General features: G+C 39.3%; 1 protein-coding gene across 1 annotated transcript in view; it reads left to right on the top strand.

Moving 5' to 3' along the window:
- Positions 1-7,900: 7,900 nt before the first annotated feature.
- The window catches only part of ppm1aa (protein phosphatase, Mg2+/Mn2+ dependent, 1Aa), a 41,978-nt gene continuing 31,028 nt past the window's right edge, over positions 7,901-18,850 (top strand). The window contains exon 1 of the mRNA XM_051920103.1: positions 7,901-8,257. The gene's annotated coding sequence lies outside the window, so the exon portion shown is untranslated. The remainder of the gene's footprint in view (positions 8,258-18,850) is intronic.

The raw sequence follows: 18,850 nt of genomic DNA, 5'->3' as shown, positions 1-18,850 counted from the left end.
ATCATGCCCGCCCACAACTTGGGTGGCCGCCATGTTAGTAGAATTTTTTTATTTCGAGATCTTACAGGCATACACTCAGTAGAGTTGTCAGTTTTAAAATTGTATATTAGGATTTTTTGTTTTAATTTTATGGCGCTTAAAATATTCTACATGTCCATAGCGTAAGCGCACGAAATAGTATACTGTGGAGGTGTAATTAAGAAGGAAAAGTTAAGATTTACGGAATACTCATTATTTCCTGGATTGCGAAATAATGGTGTTTGCCGAGTTTGACACCCAGATCCTCGGCTTTGTTTATTTAACTTTTACTGCTCAAAAGAAAAATGAGATTGCAGATACAAGCGGTCACGAATGAATTTCCTGCATAGATTTGATGGAGTTTGTGCCTTTGGGATAACTTTGGAATAAAACTGTTTCTATGGACAGTAGACCTATCGCGAAAATACATGTATAATGTCCACTGGAGGGGGATTGATGGTAACGCCTGCGAGACTCTGGAGAGGTCGCACTTAACAGATGGGATAACCGTGCTACTGCCTCACAGTTCCACATTGCTGTCTTAGAATGCATTGTTTGTTGGCTTATCAGTGGGTACTCAGTTTTTACTCATGCAGTTCAAAGTTTAAGGTTACATAGACCCAGAAAGATATGGGGAGAGCATGTGACTGGTCTAGGGCAATCAGATGTCTCGGTTTTTCTGGGACAGACCCGTTGTTAAGTATCACGTCCTGTTTTATACCTTACGTCCCTTCGATTTTATGTGCATTTTACAAGGTGCACGATACTCCATAGTTATCCTGACCCCCTAAGTCTCTTCATTTGCGTCTGTTACATTCCCCGGATTGATGAGTTGTGCCCCGTTTTGAAACTATGACAATTTATGAAAAAGCTTTTAAGTGTTCTGGTTTGGGACTTTGAAAATCTGATCACCCTAGACTGGGCTGAGGATTTAAACCCAGAATTCTGGATCTGTGATGCAGTGGAGCTAACCCCTGTGCCACCCTGTGTTAAAATAATGAAGCAATATACGAGAAGCACTGCAGAAGTGTTCACATTGATTGTAGATCAGATTTATTCTTTCCTGGGTTTATAAAAAAAAAAATTTAAACTCATACCCATTTTAAGTTATGGCCAAGTGGTACGACGTAAAAGAGCCGGAGGAGTGGAGGTCACCCCTACTTGATTCTGAACAAGTCATTAATGAACTGAAACAAACTTCAAAGCTGGTTCAGTACCGTTTACCACATGGAGAACAATACCACCTTGGCCATTGGGTGACTTGTTATAGCACTTGATGGCTGAGGGTAGAAACAACCACACTCATTCTGTTACTAAATATGCTCCATTGTTTAGCCAAAACCTCATACAGAGGGTTTGAGTATTATTTTTAGGATAAGTAATCAGCTTCCTGAGTGATACCTGTTCTACCAAATCCTCTAATGAGTTCAACCTGACTTGCAAGGTTGAATCAGACCTTTTGATCAGTTTATTTAGTCTTTTGGCATCACCTGCAAAGAAAAATACACTGGTCACTACAGTCTGGTAGAAAACATGTACGAGTGGCATGCATACACCAGACAACCTAGGCCTTTTCAGGAAACAGAGGTGACACTCTGACCTACCTTGTACACAGCTTCTGTGTGGTTCCAGTCAAACCTGTCATGTATGTCCTTACCACCTCCACATCTTCACCATCAATGAATACTGAGGGAAGAATCGACTTGACCCTCCTCAAGTCCATGATTATCTCCTTTGCCCTACTGATGTTGAGGTTCAAGTGGTTCAATTTGCATCATTCAAAGAAGTCCTCTGCTAGATTCCTGTATTCATTCTCCTGCACCCCCCGCTGAAGCACCCAGCCATTGCTTTGTCATTGGAATCTGCGCGTTGCACGATTCAGTATTGTATCTAAAGTCTGAGGTATAGTGTAAAGAGAAAGTTAAACAGACTGTGTCCCTGCAATGATGTAATGGATACAGTGAGATCACAAAGTAATGGTGGGACCGAATACAGTCATGTAAAAAAGTAAACCCCATCATTTTGTGGACATATCAAGATTCGATCTTCATTTAAACAGTATTTTAGATAAAGGTGGTGCAACTGAAAAAAAAGACAAACAATGAAAAATTAACAGATATGCCATTTCTGTGTGTGAAAAAAGTAAGTGCACCCATGGCTCTAATAGCTGATCCTTATGTAGGTATTTCCTTTAACTTTCTAGCAGTTTCTCACATTGACTAGAAGTTTTTTCCAACTCCTCAATGGAGAATTCTTTCAGCTGTACGATGTTTTTGAAGGGTGTCTTGTGTGCGCAGCCTGCTTTGACTTGGCCATTTCAGATCAGGGTTAGAGAAAGGCATGAGGAACCAGCATCTGTGCAGTAGCCACTGTCACCTGGCACATATAATGACATGATTGCTGTTACAATGAAAGTACAGGCCATATGAAAAACTATGGGTTCAGCCAGTTGCTTTGGCAACAAGTTGGGCAACATGTACAGCTCCATCAGTAAGTTGTCTGCTTACAGTTAACAAAAGCAGCATTATTCTCGCTAGGTGCCCTTACTGCAATATGAGTACTGTCAATTGCCACGATTAGGTTAGTAAAATGAGACACTGCTCCAGATTTCCTGTTTATGTTGATATGTTGGTATGTTGTTAACCAAACCATGCTGAATGTAGTGTCTCGTCAACCTAAGACAGCAGATACAATGAAGCTGAAGCTTAGCTTAGATACTCCTGACATGCTGGCCAGTTTCCTCTGGTAGGTGCCTGTTGCCAGAAAGCGAACTGCAGTAAAACCTGCATATGAACATGTACACCCAATATCAGGCAGTCAATCTTTTTAATGCCTAGGCCAACTCAGCACATATTTCAAAGAGAATGATTCTTGAAAGTCTATATTGGTGCATGGCCCAGTCATCATCATGAGCAAAAAAAAAAAAATTGACCAGGCCCTAAAAACTTATTCAATTTCTATATAACCATTTGTATAGTCTTCAAGCAGTGTCAAACAAGCCATTAGGCTCTAAATAGGCTGTAATACATGAAATTCAAAACTTTCTGTATACAAGGAGTACATTATGCCATTATTTTTACTGCACTTTGTTTTTTAATCATTAGAAGTGACAACAGGTAGCCTTTATAAACTGATGAAAAAACAAAAAATGTTCTTCAGTGTATATACACAGCATTGGCCCTTTTAAAAGGGGACTAAAATTGAGTCTATATATCATTCTTCACTTTTCAGGTTTAATATGTCTGTAACATCAACATACATTATAATAGCAGATTGATTCAATTAATTGTTATATGTTCACCCTCTGATAGAGGCCCAGAGGGCTTAATCCCTAATAAAGGATTAAAAATCAAAACTAACATATTCTTAATCACTGATATTGAACTCAGCCACAGTGGCTGCACAAACAAGTGTGTTTCTTTATGTTGGTCCCAAGCCCAGATAAATGGATAGGGTTATGTCAGGAAGGGCATCCGGTGTGGAATTTTGCCAGATCAATATGCGGACAACAATACAGATTCCCATTCCAGATCGGTTGAGGCCTGGGCTAACAATGGCCGACATCAGTCCTGTTAGCCAACAGGGTGCTGGCGGAAATTGGGCTACTGCTGGCCAAAGAAGAAGAATAAGAGGAGGCAGGCATGTCTGGTAGGGGTTATCCTAAAGGAACAGTATGTCGAGAGTTTTGGAGGTGAAAAGAGTGTTGGACAGAGTGATGATTATGAAGCTGGGAACTGAAGATGTGATGATGAATGTTGTTAATGCATATGCCCCAGAAGTCTGGTGTATAATGGATGAGAAAGAAGATTTCTGGAGTGAGTTGGATAAAGTGGTGGAGAGTGTACTCAAGGGAGAGAGAGTGGTAATTGGAACAGATTTCAATGCACATGTTGGTGAAGGGAACAGAGGTGAAGAGGAGGTGATGGATAGGTATTGTGTTGTAGCAGTGCTACCGCGGTAAGTACTCCATTTCCCAGCAGACCCAAAAGGGATCACCCTCATTGGATGACTGAAGTGGGAGCAGGGGCTGCTGGGAACGAGAAAGGCCAGCAGGAAAGTTGAAAAGGCAGCCCGATGGAGCAACAGGAGATCTGTGTTTTTGTGTAACCTGTCCGACATGTTTACTAAAGAGTCAATTGTGCCCTGGATTGTTTCCCATTTGGATGAATGGACTGTTTCGTGCCTGCCTGTCGTGTGTATAGTGGTGGATTATATGTCTCCCACTCCTACAAATCTAACCCCTCCCACTCAGGACTACCAGTAGGACTGTTTCATTTCTTTATTGTGGAAGCTGTTACCAGTATTGTCATCTTCACAACAAACCATTTCATCTGCTTTTACCGCATTGGACTGTATAAGGACATTGTTGTGAGTGTTTATTGTCATGGTTCATTGTTGTGTTAAAATTGTATTGCCATAGGGGAAAGGGGAGGTTTGTCTGATTGTTGTTGTTTGTACTGGATTTTCCATTTAATATATTAGTTATTAATTTGTTGATTTTGTGTCTCTGCCTCTGTGTGTGTGCTAGTTGGGCCAAGGCTAGGTGTGTTCCTGGAATCCCTCCTGAAAAAATAAATAAATCACGTCCTATCGACGGTGTGAATCTTACCGGCACTGGACCGCTACATTGTTCTGTTCTGTGTATTGTATTGTAATTACCTCTTTTTTTGACACCCACTGGACGCCCAACCTACCTGGAAAGGCATTTCACTTTGGACTGCCTTTCCCAAGGTTTCTTCCATTTTTTCCCTACAAGGGTTTTTTTTGGGAGATTTTCCTTGTCTTCTTAGAGAGTCAAGGCTGGGGGGCTGTCAAAAGGTAGGGCCTGTTAACGCCTGTTGCAGCAATCCTTATGTGATTTTGGGCTATACATTGTATTATATTGGGATAGTCATAAAAATGCAGAAAGTAGACAGGAGTACAAAGAGAAAAAGTGTAAGGTGAAGAGAGAGGTGGTGAAGGCTAAAGAAAAGGTCTAAGATGAGTTGTATGAGTGGTTGGACACTAAGGTGGGAGAAAAGGACCTGTACCGATTGGCTAAACAGAGGGACCAAGCTAAACGAACTCACAAGCGAGGAGAGTGTGTTGAACAGATTGAAAGAGTACTTTGAGAGGCTGATGAATGAAGAGAATGAGAGAGAGAGAAGGTTAGATGATGTGGAGATAGTGAATCAGGAAGTGCAACGGATTAGCAAGGAGGAAGTAAGGACAGCTATGAAGAGAATGAAGAATGGAAAAGCCGTTGGTCCAGATGACATACCTGTGGAAGCATGGAGGTGTTTAGGAGAGATGGCAGTGGAGTTTTTAACCAGACTTTATAATGCAATCTTGGAAAGTGAGAGGATGCCTAAGAAGTGGAAAAGATGTGTAGTTGTACTAATTTTTAAGAATAAGTTGGATGTGCACAACTATAGTAACTATAGAGGGATAAAATTGACGAGCCACAGCATGAAGTTATGGGAAACAGTAGTGGAAGCTAGCTTAAGAAGGAAGGTGATGATTAGTGAGCAGCAGTATAGTTTCATGCTGGGAAAGAGAACTACAGATGTGATGTTTGCTCTGAGGGTGTTGTTGGAGATGTTTAGAGAAGGCCAGAAGGTGTTGCATTGTGTCTTTGTGGACTTTCTCTTTGTGGAGAAAACATATGACAGAGTGCCTAGAGAGGCATTGTGGTATTGTATGAGGAAGTCAGGAGTGGCAGAGAAGTATGTAAGAATGGTACAGGATATGTATAAGGCAAGTGTGACATTGGTGAGTTCTGTGGTAGGAGTGACGGCTACATTCAAGGTAGAGGTGGGATTACATCAGCAGATCAGCTCTGAGCCCTTTCTTATTTGCAATGGTGATGGACAGGTTAACAGACTAGATTAGACAGGAGTCCTCATGGATAATGATGTTTGCAGATGACATTGTGATCTGTAATGAGAGTAGGGAGCAGGTTGATGAGGCCCTGGAGAGGTGGAGATATGCTCTAGAGAAGAGAAGAATGCACAAAATACTGTCCAAACATGGTCTTAAAATGAGGGTTTTTAGTGTCTACAGGGCCAAAAAATTGGGGGAACCCTAAAATTCTCAACATCCTGCATGACAAGACATCGAGATGTGTTGAATGGTATATCATTTATGGGGATTTTCTCATACCAGTGAGTCAGGTGGTGACAGACAAAAATACTGAAGTTATTTCAAAGCACTCATAAGCAATTCTTATGAACACAATTGTCAAAGAAATTATAGATGTTCATATGATCTCCTATCTAAATATAGCACTGAAAAAGCCTTGGTAAGAGGAATAAATGATCTTTGCCAAGCTGCTGGTTCCGGATTACTAAGTATGGTTATCCCTGATCTTAGTTCACCATTTGACACTATTTCTCAGACATCATTATTGGAATATCTGTCTTCACTGGATATAACTGGTCATGATTTCAATCTTACTTAAATAATAGATTTTAATTTATTCAACTGAATAACTGCATTTCTGCTACTCATGGTGTGCCACAGGGTTCAATACTGGGTCCCTTGTTTTTTATTACTTACCTCCTCCCCCTTGGTTCAATTATACATCACCATGGCATTCAGTTTCATTGTTGTGCAATGAAATCCCAGCTTTATATTTCTATCAAACTGTCTCAGCCTTGTTGTCTTTCCTTTTAGGTTAGTTGCCTCCATGATATTAAAATCTGGATGGCGCATCATCTGCTCGACCTTAATAGTGCCGAGTCTGAAATTCTCCTTGTGGGCTCTAAAGCTAGCCTTTCAAAATTTGGAAATTTTAACATCTGTACCGATGACACCCCTATTCCTTTTCACCCTTAAATAAAGAGTTCTGTTGTTATTTTTTGACAGCACTGTCTTTTCAATCTCATATTAACGATACAGCCAATGAGGCCTTTCATCACCTTCATAGTATTTCAAGACTTCGTCTGTTACTGTCCTACTCCATGGATGACACACAAATTCATGTATTTGTTACATCAAGGCTCGCCTGTTGTGATGCTTTATTGTCTTGTATCCTCACTAAACTTGTATACAAGCTACAGTTAATTCAAAATTCCGCTGCACACTTATTTTGTCAAACTAAGGCTCATAATCACATCAGACCTATTCTATACAAACTTCATTGGCTTCCAGTTAAGGGTTGTACTGACTTTAAAATTCTCATTTTCATTTACAAAGCACTCCATGATATAGCTCCTATTTATTTAAAATATCTTCCTTATACACCAAAAAAGTGCTCACTGCACTCTTCTACTTTTGGCCTTCTTGTTGTCCCTTTAGTCCACTTGTCTTCCATGGGGTTTCTCGGCTGTGGTACTTCCTCCCTCATTATATTCAGACTCTTGATTCCATTTCTTTACTTAAGAAACATTTTAAAATTCACCTTTTCAAAACTGAATTCTTAGTGCCATACATGTTATCCTTCTTACTTGTTGTTTATGGTATTTTTTAACAGATGTGTGTTTAACTGTATTTACTTATTTACTTAATGGTAATGTTTTATGACATTATCTTGTAATGTGTCCCTCTGTGTCTAGAAAGGCGCAATTAAATAAAATGTATTATTACTATTATAATTCAAATTACAACTGGATTACAAAGATCTTCAAGTTAAGGAGTGAAAAGATGCAGTAATAAAAGCAAAATTGATTTTCTTTGGTCTAAGCCGTATTCAAGAAAATAACAGGTACAATTACACTTAACTGAACTATTTAAGTATAAATCCATCATCTGAATGCATACACGGGGCTTACAGCGCATGACCCAAAAGCTGCTCCATATTCATGGCAATGTCTGCGCCTCTCGGCTTATTGACAATGACGTCATCACTCTTCGCAAAGTGCTGCACCCGCTCAATGTACATCCGGGTCTCGGCGCTATCGTTGCGAGGTGCTGTTCTGGCGGAGGGCGGGCTCGGGGAAGGCATTTTTAGGATTTTTTTTTTTTTTTTTTTTCTTCTTCGGAGGGGTGATCATTCAGTAAGAAATCGAGTCGTATATACCCTCTGGATGAAACACTGTCTAAATGTTATCTTCTGTGTCTTTTAGGTAAACGTAATGCATCCCTGGTTCTCTCAGAAGAGAGAGCTGCACAGTTTCGCGATCTGAATGCGCTGAAAGGCGGTTTACCCCTTCTTCACGACTACGGATTTCTTTCTCTCTGTAGTCGGTGTTCGTCGGCCTACAGCCACCTTTCTTGACGCTGACACCATTCGAACCCCCGGGCTGCTTGTGGGATTCGGGTAAGTTGGATTCCGGTTGACTAGCTAAAACCAAGCATGAACCAAAAAACCGACAGGGCAGCGACTGGCGAATGAAGGGGATGGTTTGGCAAGGCTAGGCCAAGGCAGGCCACGAAGGCGTCAGGCTTTCCTGTGGCCTACTGCAGCGCTTGAGCCTTTCATTTGTTTATAAATATATTTTTTTTCATTCCGTAAAATACGATGTTTTGTTTAGGCTTAGACAGCGACCAATGAACAAATGTTAATCTCATGAAGCATTTTAACATTATTGAAGAGGCCTGCCTTGTACCTGTTAAAACGATGCAGTGGACGGGATAGAGAAGTCAAAACAAATGTAAACCGCGTAATCGCCGGAGCCATGTTTCTGTTTTGGGAACGATCCCGACAGCACTGACCACAAATGGCACATGGCAGGGATGTCTTGTCAAAATCTGAAATCTTTAACTAAAAGAGATTAGCAAATTGCCGAAGGGAATCAGATAGCGAAATCTATCTTGGCCTGATTTACAGTACACAATTATTTTAGGCGGCACCTTGGGCTGATTTCGATTACCTTAGCAATTGGAAAAAGCGACTTATATACATGTGCAGAATTTTTTAGTTGCAAATGTATAACTGAAATGCGATCATTTGTTTGGTTGGCTACGAAGTACAGGTTCGTTACCTAATTTGGCGAGCTCTTCAGTGTGCATGCAGCGCAACGGTGTTTTGTTTCGTTTACTTCTTCCATACCACGCACAACTGATCCGAGTGGCTTTTCAAGTGTTATCCCCAGATGAGCTATCATCTGTATTGTTCCGGAATACCACATATCATGGAACTAATCTGTATTTTTCAGTCTTAACTCAAGTATGATTTATTTAGACAAACTCAAATATCATTAGTGCATCAGATAGGGCCACATTGTAGTAGAGTTTGTTTTACGCCGGGGTCAGTCTTTGTAAATATGCTTAACATGAAGAGTTTAGACGTGAACGGATAAATCATATTTAATAGTCCAGTTTGCATACTAAATCGACAAGCCTATCATATAATCCAGTACTAAATGTACCAACTCATCTATCCATTTTCTAAACCTGCTTTGTCCTGAGCAAGGTCATAGGGGAGCTGGAGCCTGTCCCAACATTCCTTGGGTGCAAGGCAGGAACAATCCCATAAAAGTGATGAGTTAAAAAAATGTATTGTGCTATATTTTCCATCTCCATTCTGGTACAGTGATCACAGGCCAAAGGTTTTGAAGTCTCAAACATGTTTAAGCCTCTGTGCATATATATAAAATACATACCTATATTAAGGCTGTCGCAGTACCAAAATTTCAAACTTGGATACTAAGAAAAGTATTGAAATTAAAAACAGTGCTTTTGAATCCCAATATAATATATAATGTTATTCAACTGTATGCATTAAAATCTTTACATTGACAAAACAAAATCATTGAAATTTTAGTCATTAAAGATTAGGACTATTTAGCTACAGTAACTCTCAATAGCCTTGTTGTTAACCTTAATGCTCATTTCATCCCATCCCAAAACGTTCAATTACCATCAACCCTCCATTATAATCTCATATAGGCAGATTTGAATTTTGAGTTAGTTTCTCCAACAGTTTGAGAAAATTGCAACAAAACAGGTCTATAAGCGAGTTAAAAAATGATAATACTCAAATCATGATCATTGTGCTGAGCAGCACTTTCCATAATACAGTGCAAAGGAAAATGCACCATACTGCTGAATTTATACATAAGCTGCTGTCACAGCCAGGCAAATCTAATCAACTTTCACTTTAGTCACCATCCCATAATTTAATTTCTACTATAATACACAGAGTATATCAGCACATGGAAGAGTCGTGCCACAGTTTTTGCAATTGAGCAGTGATAAGTTTTAGTGTGTTGTATAGTAAATGTGATGAAATATAATTTTTAAATTATATATAATAAAAGAAAGTAATGCACTACTTCAGCACATTTTGAGGCGTGGGTTTAAAAATTGAGGTAGTGACGGAGCCCTAGTACAAGAGTGTTGCCCCTAAGTAAACAAAGTAGAATAAATATGGCCTGCAGGTAAAAATAATTGCAGACTCTATCTTAATGTGTTTAACTGACTACAAATAAAAAGTTTTAACCTGTAGAAAAACAGTAAATGACACATTCCTACTTCAAATGCAACTGTTTACAGGAGTATACCAGTTATGTTTTTGTAATTTAAAAGTAAGATACTGTAAGAAATGGGGATGCAACTCAAATCATGCCCATTTGGTAGCCTGTAAAGCTCAACTGTCAAAAGCCAGAATGATTTGTAATGTACTGTAGGTTATACAGTCGATACCATGAAAAATGAATATTGAAACAATTTAAATAATATTAGCACTCAGTGTTTAATGTTGATACTTATTGATATTGTAACACTTTTAACAACCCTAAAATATACACACACACACACACACACATATATAGGATAATGATTAGACATACAAGAATCAAAGGCAATATATAGCAAAATTAGGTTGGAGGGGTAGTAGAAGAGTGTGTGTTGGTGGGGGTTAGGAGGGTGTGGGTCGTAAAGTTTTATTTATTATGATGATGTTTTTATTCTTAAGTTTGCATATGCTGGGTTCATGTCCAAATGTCTGTTAATGGCGTTTTCGTTTGATAGCCAAGATTTAGCCAGCTCTCTGGCACTTTTAGTAATGGCCTTAAATCATACTTGTACATTGTCCCAGTTAAATGTATATCCGGTTGAATTTGTGTGCGTATAAATCAGTGATCATGAGTCCTTCCTTCTGACGGTTTTTTGATGCTCTTGTATACATGTTGTGATTCTTTTTGACGTTTGTCCTATATATGCCGCTGGGCAAGAACTGCATGGAATGCTATAAACTGCGTTTCGTGTGTCTGCTGCCGATTTCTTATTTTTGGCATTAAAAAGGACAGTGCGCAGATTGTTCGTAGGTTCGTGTGCTATTCTGATGCCTGATTTGGACAGGATACATGTTGCACCTTCTGACACTCCGTGATGATAAGGAAGTGTGTGCCAGGTGGGATGGGGGGTCAGATTAGAGTCGACTGTTTACTGGGTTCTCTGGCGTCTCCTGTGTAGGCATTGTTTAATGAATGTCTTTGGGTAGCCGTTTGAAGTGAAAAGATGGAAAAGATAGTGTCTTTCGTTCGTTTTTGTCTCCTTCCTATTACAATGGGTATGAATTCTTTTGAATAAAGTTTTAATACAGCTCTGTTTATGAGATGCTGTGTGATTGCTGGCAAAGTGTAATATCTTGTCTGAATAGCATTCCTTACGGTAGACGCTTGTAATCAGGGTGGAGTCGTTACTTCTTTCATTGGAGATGTCCAGGAAATTGATGCGTCGGTTTGTTTCTTTTTCCATAGTGTATTGGATTGCAGGGAATATTGTGTTGATGTGGTTGTAGAAATCATTCAGCTGGTCGTTTTTTAATATGACGAATGTGTCGTCTATGTAGCGTATCCAAATTTTGGGTGTGAACTAGGATAGAGCCACATTCTCGAATCGTTGTATTACCAGTTCTGCCAGAAGTCTCACCTCCACCTAACCTAATTTTGCTATATATTGCCTTTGATTCTTGTATGTCTAATCGTTATACTCTGATGACGGCTCCTGACAGGAGCTGAAAGCTCAGGAATAAAAACTACTTTATGATACGTGATTCATTCTCTTCCTTTGTGGATCTCCAACTACAAATTTGCAAACCGTATCACAAACCTTCGCTTTCCTCTCTCTTATATAATTATTAAAAAAAAAAAATTGCGGTAAGACAAGACTCTTTGCCGGGGATGAGACGTGATCTTTTGAAGAGAGACAAAGAAAAAGGACAGTGCTTTCACTTCCCGCGAGATGGACAATTCACATCATACTTGCAACCTTCAGACGCAAGTCCCATGATACACATGCAGAGCACGTTAGAGATAATGGAAGTAGAAAAATTCGAAAGTCTCCAAAAATAAGAATAAAGATTGCATTAGGGCAAACAGACTGAAAATATTACTGGGGGAAAAAAACAGAACAGTGGAAAGAGATTGAATATTCAGGTTCTGTACAGGCCTTTAAATGTTTGAAGCTCCACACCAAATGGAGATCACGCAGCAGCAGCAAGCCAACAGCTTCTTGAGCAAGGAGGAGGTGAAAAAAACGCCTGTTACTTGTTTCCCAATGTATCACCTTTTTAAGAAGGGTTTTGGTGGAGCGGCCATGTCAACAAACTGAAAATATTACTCCGGGAAATAACGGAACAGAGAAAAGAGATTGAATATTCAGGTTCTGTACAGGCCTTTAAACGTTGGAAGCTCCACACCAAATGCAGATCACGCAGCAGCAAGCCAACAGCTTCTCGATCAAAAAGGAGGTGAAAAAACACCTGTTACTTGTTTCCCAAAGTATTTCTGAGGAGCGGCTGCATCTTCTTGGGGTGTGATCAGCCCCCCTCTTCACAACGGCACCTACAGGTGGTGGGGTTTAGGGTAGACGAGCAAAGTGTAGATCACACATGAGGGCAGCACCAGCGTGCCAGCAGCTGCTCCAGTAAAGTGGAGTTAAAAAAAAAAAAAAAAAGATGGGTTTCTATTGTATCACAGTTTAAAAAAAAAAAATGCATTTGTTTCCCATTGTATCACCGTTTAAGGGGGGTTTCGGAGAGGCAGCCACTAGCAGGAAAGGTGTTGGCGAGTGAAGCCCCCTAGTAGATATATATATAAAAAAGTATGGAAGGAAGAAATTAAAAGGTTAGTTGGTCGTTAAGACATGGAGAAACGTGTTATTCCAGTGTGAGAATGAGCTTAGCTGCTTCTGTTTTTCTTTGGAACGAGTTTTTAAAGAACCGTGAAAGAACACAAACAGCTCATTGTAGATATAATCAAAGGATGTAAAGTGTTCTGCAACAGGTATTGTGAAGTCTTTAATTTTAATGGCCCAAACATGCTCTCTAAAATGGTCTTCAGGCCATCCTCATGTTTCACCTATGTAGATGGCTGAACACTTCCTATGAGAAGTGCAGTAAATAAGACTTTTAGACTGGCAAGAGGCCCATTTTTTAATAATGAGATTTCCAGAGGGACAAGATACAGTGGTGACATACTATATTTGAAGGGAGAAATCAACACCTGTTACAGCACAAAGTGTCTGGTGGGGAATGTGGCTCTCCTCAGTGTCTGGTAGGGAATGTGTCTCTCCTCTGTGAAGTGAGCTGTTGACAAGAAGTTTGTATAGGTTAGGTGGTAAACTGAAGGAGATCAAGGGATAGTTAGGAAAAAAGGCTGTTGCAGAAGGATTAGTCTGCAAAATTGGGAATTTTTTGTTTGATGACCTGTGGGACAAAGAGTGTTTGGGGGGGAATAAAAGGACCAGCAGGATACGAGTTTCATTATTGGGATTCAAAATATGGAAACTAGTAAAATCATTAATTCCTGCAGATGGCTAATGGAACAAGGGGTGACATCAATGCAATAGTCTGTGTCATTTGTACTGTCTGGTTCAAAGCCTAGGTAGGAAGAAAATAAATGCTGTTCTATCCAGCTTTTGGAGATGTTGGCATAGTTCCATATTAGATCCTAATTCAATGCCACTAACTTGATGAAAAAGATTTTATTAAAAGAGAAGTGTTTGAGGGTAAGAACCAATTCTGACAGTCTAAAAAGAGTGTTCATGGATGAATGATGCACTGGACGTGTTGAATACATGTCTGAAGGCAATGAAACCTTCATCATGAGGAATGACTGCATACATAAATTAATGTCCGTTGTAAAGATACAGCAGTTAGTACTGTGAAACATATATAGATATAGATACAGTGGTACCTCTGGTCATGACGGTAATTCGTTCCAAAACTCTGGGTGTGACCCGAACGTAATTTCCCCATAAGATTGTATATAAGTACAATTAATCCATTCCAGACCGTACGAACTGTATGCAAATATATATTTTTTTAAGCACAAAAATAGTTAATTATACCATAGAATGCACAGTGTAATAGTAAACTAAATGTAAAAACGTTGAATAACACTGAGAAAACCTTGAACAACAGAGAAAACTAACATTGTAAGAGTTTGCGCTAGACTCTTACGAACCGCTCGCTGTAAACACTTTTTTAATGAGTTTTAAGCACAGGGAAAAAAAATTAAATGCCACTTCTCTTGCAAAACTTTTCAAACCATCCTCTACTGGCTTTAAATTCCTCACCTTCGCCACTCGAAGAAGGATTTTTTTTTCAGCAAATCGCAATGAATCTTCCTGGCTTTCTCACATATGATCGCCTCGCTTATGCTATCCCCTGCAAGTTTCTTCTCGTTCAACCACACTAGCAGCAGTTTTTCCACCTCTTGCAGCACTTGAGGCCTCTGCTTGGTTAACATTGTAACTCCTTTTGCAACATCAGCTGCTTTGTTAGGCCCTGTATACGCAAACAAAAGAAAATGGTAAACAGAGAATGGGAAATCATTGGCGCGTAGGGAAACTGGCCGCCAGCGTTTTTGTTTGCCACCAGAGCGTGTGGTCGTGAACAGATGCAAACTTTTTGATTGTAACCCGATTTGTACGTGTTCGGAAACGTTTGTGACCAGAGGTTCTACTGTATATGTATGAGATATGTATATGTTTATTTTGGCCTTGTCAACAGTAGCAAAAATTACTAATGAGACAACTGGGTCTACATACAGCTTACCATGTAGTGTGCTGTGGCACATAGTTTGTTGTGCACGTTCTTAACTGGCTAAAGATATTGTCTGTAGTATTCTTTTCTCAGTTTTCACAGCAACAGTAAGTGAGATCAAAAAAATTATGAAACTTTGCTTTTGATCATTGAAAAGAAGTTTTAACAGTGTTTATGATTAAATTCCATATTCTCTTTAAGTTCGGTGGTCTCTAGCTCACATTGATTTTCTGCTGCCCTACAGTCAATCACTGTTTTAGAAATTAACTCAAAATATAATTAAAAAAATTTTTTTTTTTTTAATTTTTTGTATTTATATAGCGCTTTTCTCACTACTCAAAGCGCTCAGCAATTGCAGGTTAAGGGCCTTGCTTAAGGGCCCAACAGAGCAGAGTCCCTATTGGCATTGACGGGATTCGAACCGGCAACCTTCCGATTGAATTCAGGACAAAATTCAGCACAAGTTCAGATTGTGCAAAACCTGCAACATATAGGTTATCTTTTATGGCAGTTAAAAAGGCCATGTCCAGCAGCCACACCAAACTTGATAATTTTATCAAACTATTGTTTTTTCTCAGAAAAGAAATCCTCTGCTGCGTGAGAAGTGTCTCAGAAACTTCAATTTGCTAAGCTACCTGAAATCATTATCTAGTATAAGATCTTCATACTCTGCCTCCGGAGCATAGTGAACATCAAGGAACTGATGATGATGTAGTGCTCTTCCACAAATACAATTAAGTAATATTATGAAAACACTCCTCTCTGAATTGAGTTGCAGCTCCTTATAAAACCTCTTCATGAGTGATGTATTAAAATGACCTGATCTTCCCAAAATCCTGATCTTTCCTCATCAGCCTCAGCAGTCCTGAATGCATTAACAGTCATAACTTTGATAGTAGCACATTAACCTCTTTTAAGAATTGTTTTACAACACTAAAGTAGTTTATTCCTTTAGTTGTGTCTAATAGTGAAATCAGTGTCAATATTTCCTCTTTGAGAGTAAAATTTACAAAGACAACAACTTGAGTGATGTCAGTAATGTTTGTAGACTTCTGTGAAGTTCAGGAAACCCAGTTACTCAAATGTAAATCTGGTGTGAGTTTTAAAAAAAAAAAAAATACAAAAAATCACCGACTGTTGCATCACCTAATAACTGTGCCAACTGAAATTCGTTAGTAACATTCTTTACTTCTGTATTATCCTCAGAAACCTGTAGAATTAGAACTTGAGCAGCAATTAGCAAATATTCTCTTAACAGACATACCACCAGTGGAAGATTTTTTGTTTGAAAGTAGAGTATCTGAATGTTTAGTAAGGTTTTAGTAGCTCTAATGAAGCATTTTTTGGAAACCTTCAAAGTATTTTCTTCAGCCATTTAATTCCTCTTAAGCTCCACTTTTCTTTGTTTTCTGCGTTAACAGTGTAAAATCTTTTAAATGGTTTGGATGTCATGTTGTTTAATGCCAGGTCAAACTGCATGATCTGCAAGAGGAAAGAGATTCTCGACAGTGTAGACATATCGCTTTTTGGTGGGTAAAATGAAGATGCACTTGTGTTCCCCTTCATCGATAAGATTCAGGTTTCCTCCTGTATTGTTACTGTACATATTTGCTGAAAAGCTTTGTGTTTTTTTCCTCAATTTTTAACTACACATGCTCATTTCATGGGTTTCTAATGATATTAAATGAGCTAGATTTGCTAGAAAAAACAAAACTGGAGTCAAATAATCTTAACCAAACACATGTATTGGATTAAACAAATAAATTTATCATATGGCTATATGATACCATTAGTGTTTCGTTTATCTTGTTAGCATGGTAATTTTATGTCAGTTTCTCAGAAATTTACCATGCACACTAATTGGGTCAGTAAATAATGTTCTGAAGTTTGTTTTTAAGGCATTCACGCATACATAAATTAATAGGGCAGTGCAACAGAGGAATTAGGGGGTCACATACAGCCTGTAGGTCATGTATTGATGACCAATGCCCTGGTAGTTGTATAGCTACCATATTTACCTAAAGGAAGAAACTTTTTTTATTTTTGTATTAATTTTATTAGCAATAGTCCATTTTTGCTTTTGAAGTTTTTATTTTTATTTTTTTAATATTTTTTTTGCCCCCATTGTTTTTCAACATGGTCATGGCAGAAACAGTAAGTGAAGTTTGTAACAAAATAGTAATATATTAGCATTAGGGGTATCCTATGGGGTGGAGTGGTGGCTCTGAGGCTAAGGATCTGCGCTGGTATCCTGAAGGTTGCCGGTTCGAATCTCCGTCACTGCCAAGAGAGATCCTACTCTGCTGGGCCCTTGAGCAAGACCCTTAACCTGTAATTGCTCCAGGGGCGCTGTACAATGGCTGACCCTGCGCTCTGACCCCAAGGGGTATGCGAAAACTAGCAAATTTCTAATATGAGAAATCGTATAAGACGAAATAAAGAACAAAAAAAAAAAAATCCTAAGAACCAATGCATTGTTACCAAGTCGGTACAAAAATGGCAAACACGTAATAGAAGTAGCTTTTTTTTTTCCTTTCAGTATTCTTAGTACCGAGTGAAAGTCTGTACCACACCAATGAGTGACTGTAAGTGGACATATTACTTCAGAAGGCACAATATTACATGATAAAAGTGTGAGTAAAAAATACATGTACATGGCTTACTGGGCCTCTGCGCTGCATTAACTTATCTGAAAAAGAAAACCAGTAAGGGTCACATGTTTGAGACGGGAGAATTTCAGCACATAGTTGCCTAAATCTTACTTATCATTGAAACACAAAAAAGGTAAAACAGACAAACACAGGATTTCATTATTTCCACTTTTATCCCATTATGGAGATGTGAGTTGTTTGTGATTAATTTGTAGATGGAGAGATAAGTCACTTTTTAATACTATGTTCTTCATAGTCCCAGTAAAAGAGTGGAGGCTTTGCCTTGATTCTATGATTGGCCGTCTACAGATGTCTGTTCGAGCATCCATCCATTTTCTAATCATCGCAGACATACAGAGTTGCGCTTATAGGACTAGAATGTGGCAGGAAATTGGACAACCATATGTTTGAACAAAGAATATAACAAAAACAAATTTGGCCGTTCAGGCCATCTAGCCCATTTCTTTAGCTAATTGCTCAGCTGTCCCATTATCTCATCCAGATTCTTTATAATGATTGTCAAGGCTTCTGCTTTAACTACATGTCTTTGGTAGTTTGCTCTGCAGTCCCACAGCTCTTTAAGGAAAAAAAGGTGCTTCCTAGCTTCAGTTTTAAATGCACTTCCCCTTTATTTCCATTGATGTCTTTAGAGTCCTGGTGCTTCCTGTCTTACTATATGGTTGTGAGACATGGACGCTATCCAGTGACCTGAGACGAAGACTGGACTCCTTTGGTACTGTGTCTCTCCGGAAAATCCTTGGGTACCATTGGTTTGACTTTGTGTCGAATGGGCGGTTGCTCATGGAGTCCTGAATGAGGCACATTACCTGCATTGTGAGGGACCGTCAGTTACGGCACTACAGCCATGTGCTGCGTTTCCCTGAGGGTGATCCAGCTCATAAGATCCTCATTGTTGGGGACCCAAGTGGCTGGACCAGGCCAAGGGGTCACCCACGTAACACCTGTCTGCGGCAGATAGAGGGTAATTTCCGGAGGGTATGCCTGGGGGGTTGCCAACAGGGATCCCAAGCTGTTTCAATGTGTAGTGGTTGGGGCAACGCACTGTACCAGTGCATGCTCCCCAACTTCACTTGACTTGATGTCCTCGAGTACATGATTTACCCTTAAGCTGAAAGAATGTTGCTGGATCTACTTTATCAATGCCTTTTAGGATTTTAAATACCTGAAATAGGTCTCCATGCAGTGTCCTCTGTACGAGACTAAACAGGCTTAATTCTCTGAGTCTGTCAGAGTACGACATGTCCGT

The sequence above is a fragment of the Erpetoichthys calabaricus genome, chromosome 16 (assembly GCF_900747795.2).
Source record: "Erpetoichthys calabaricus chromosome 16, fErpCal1.3, whole genome shotgun sequence".
NCBI lineage: Eukaryota > Metazoa > Chordata > Cladistia > Polypteriformes > Polypteridae > Erpetoichthys > Erpetoichthys calabaricus.
Note: the sequence above shows the minus strand (reverse complement) of the source record. Positions and strands in the feature narration are given on the sequence as shown.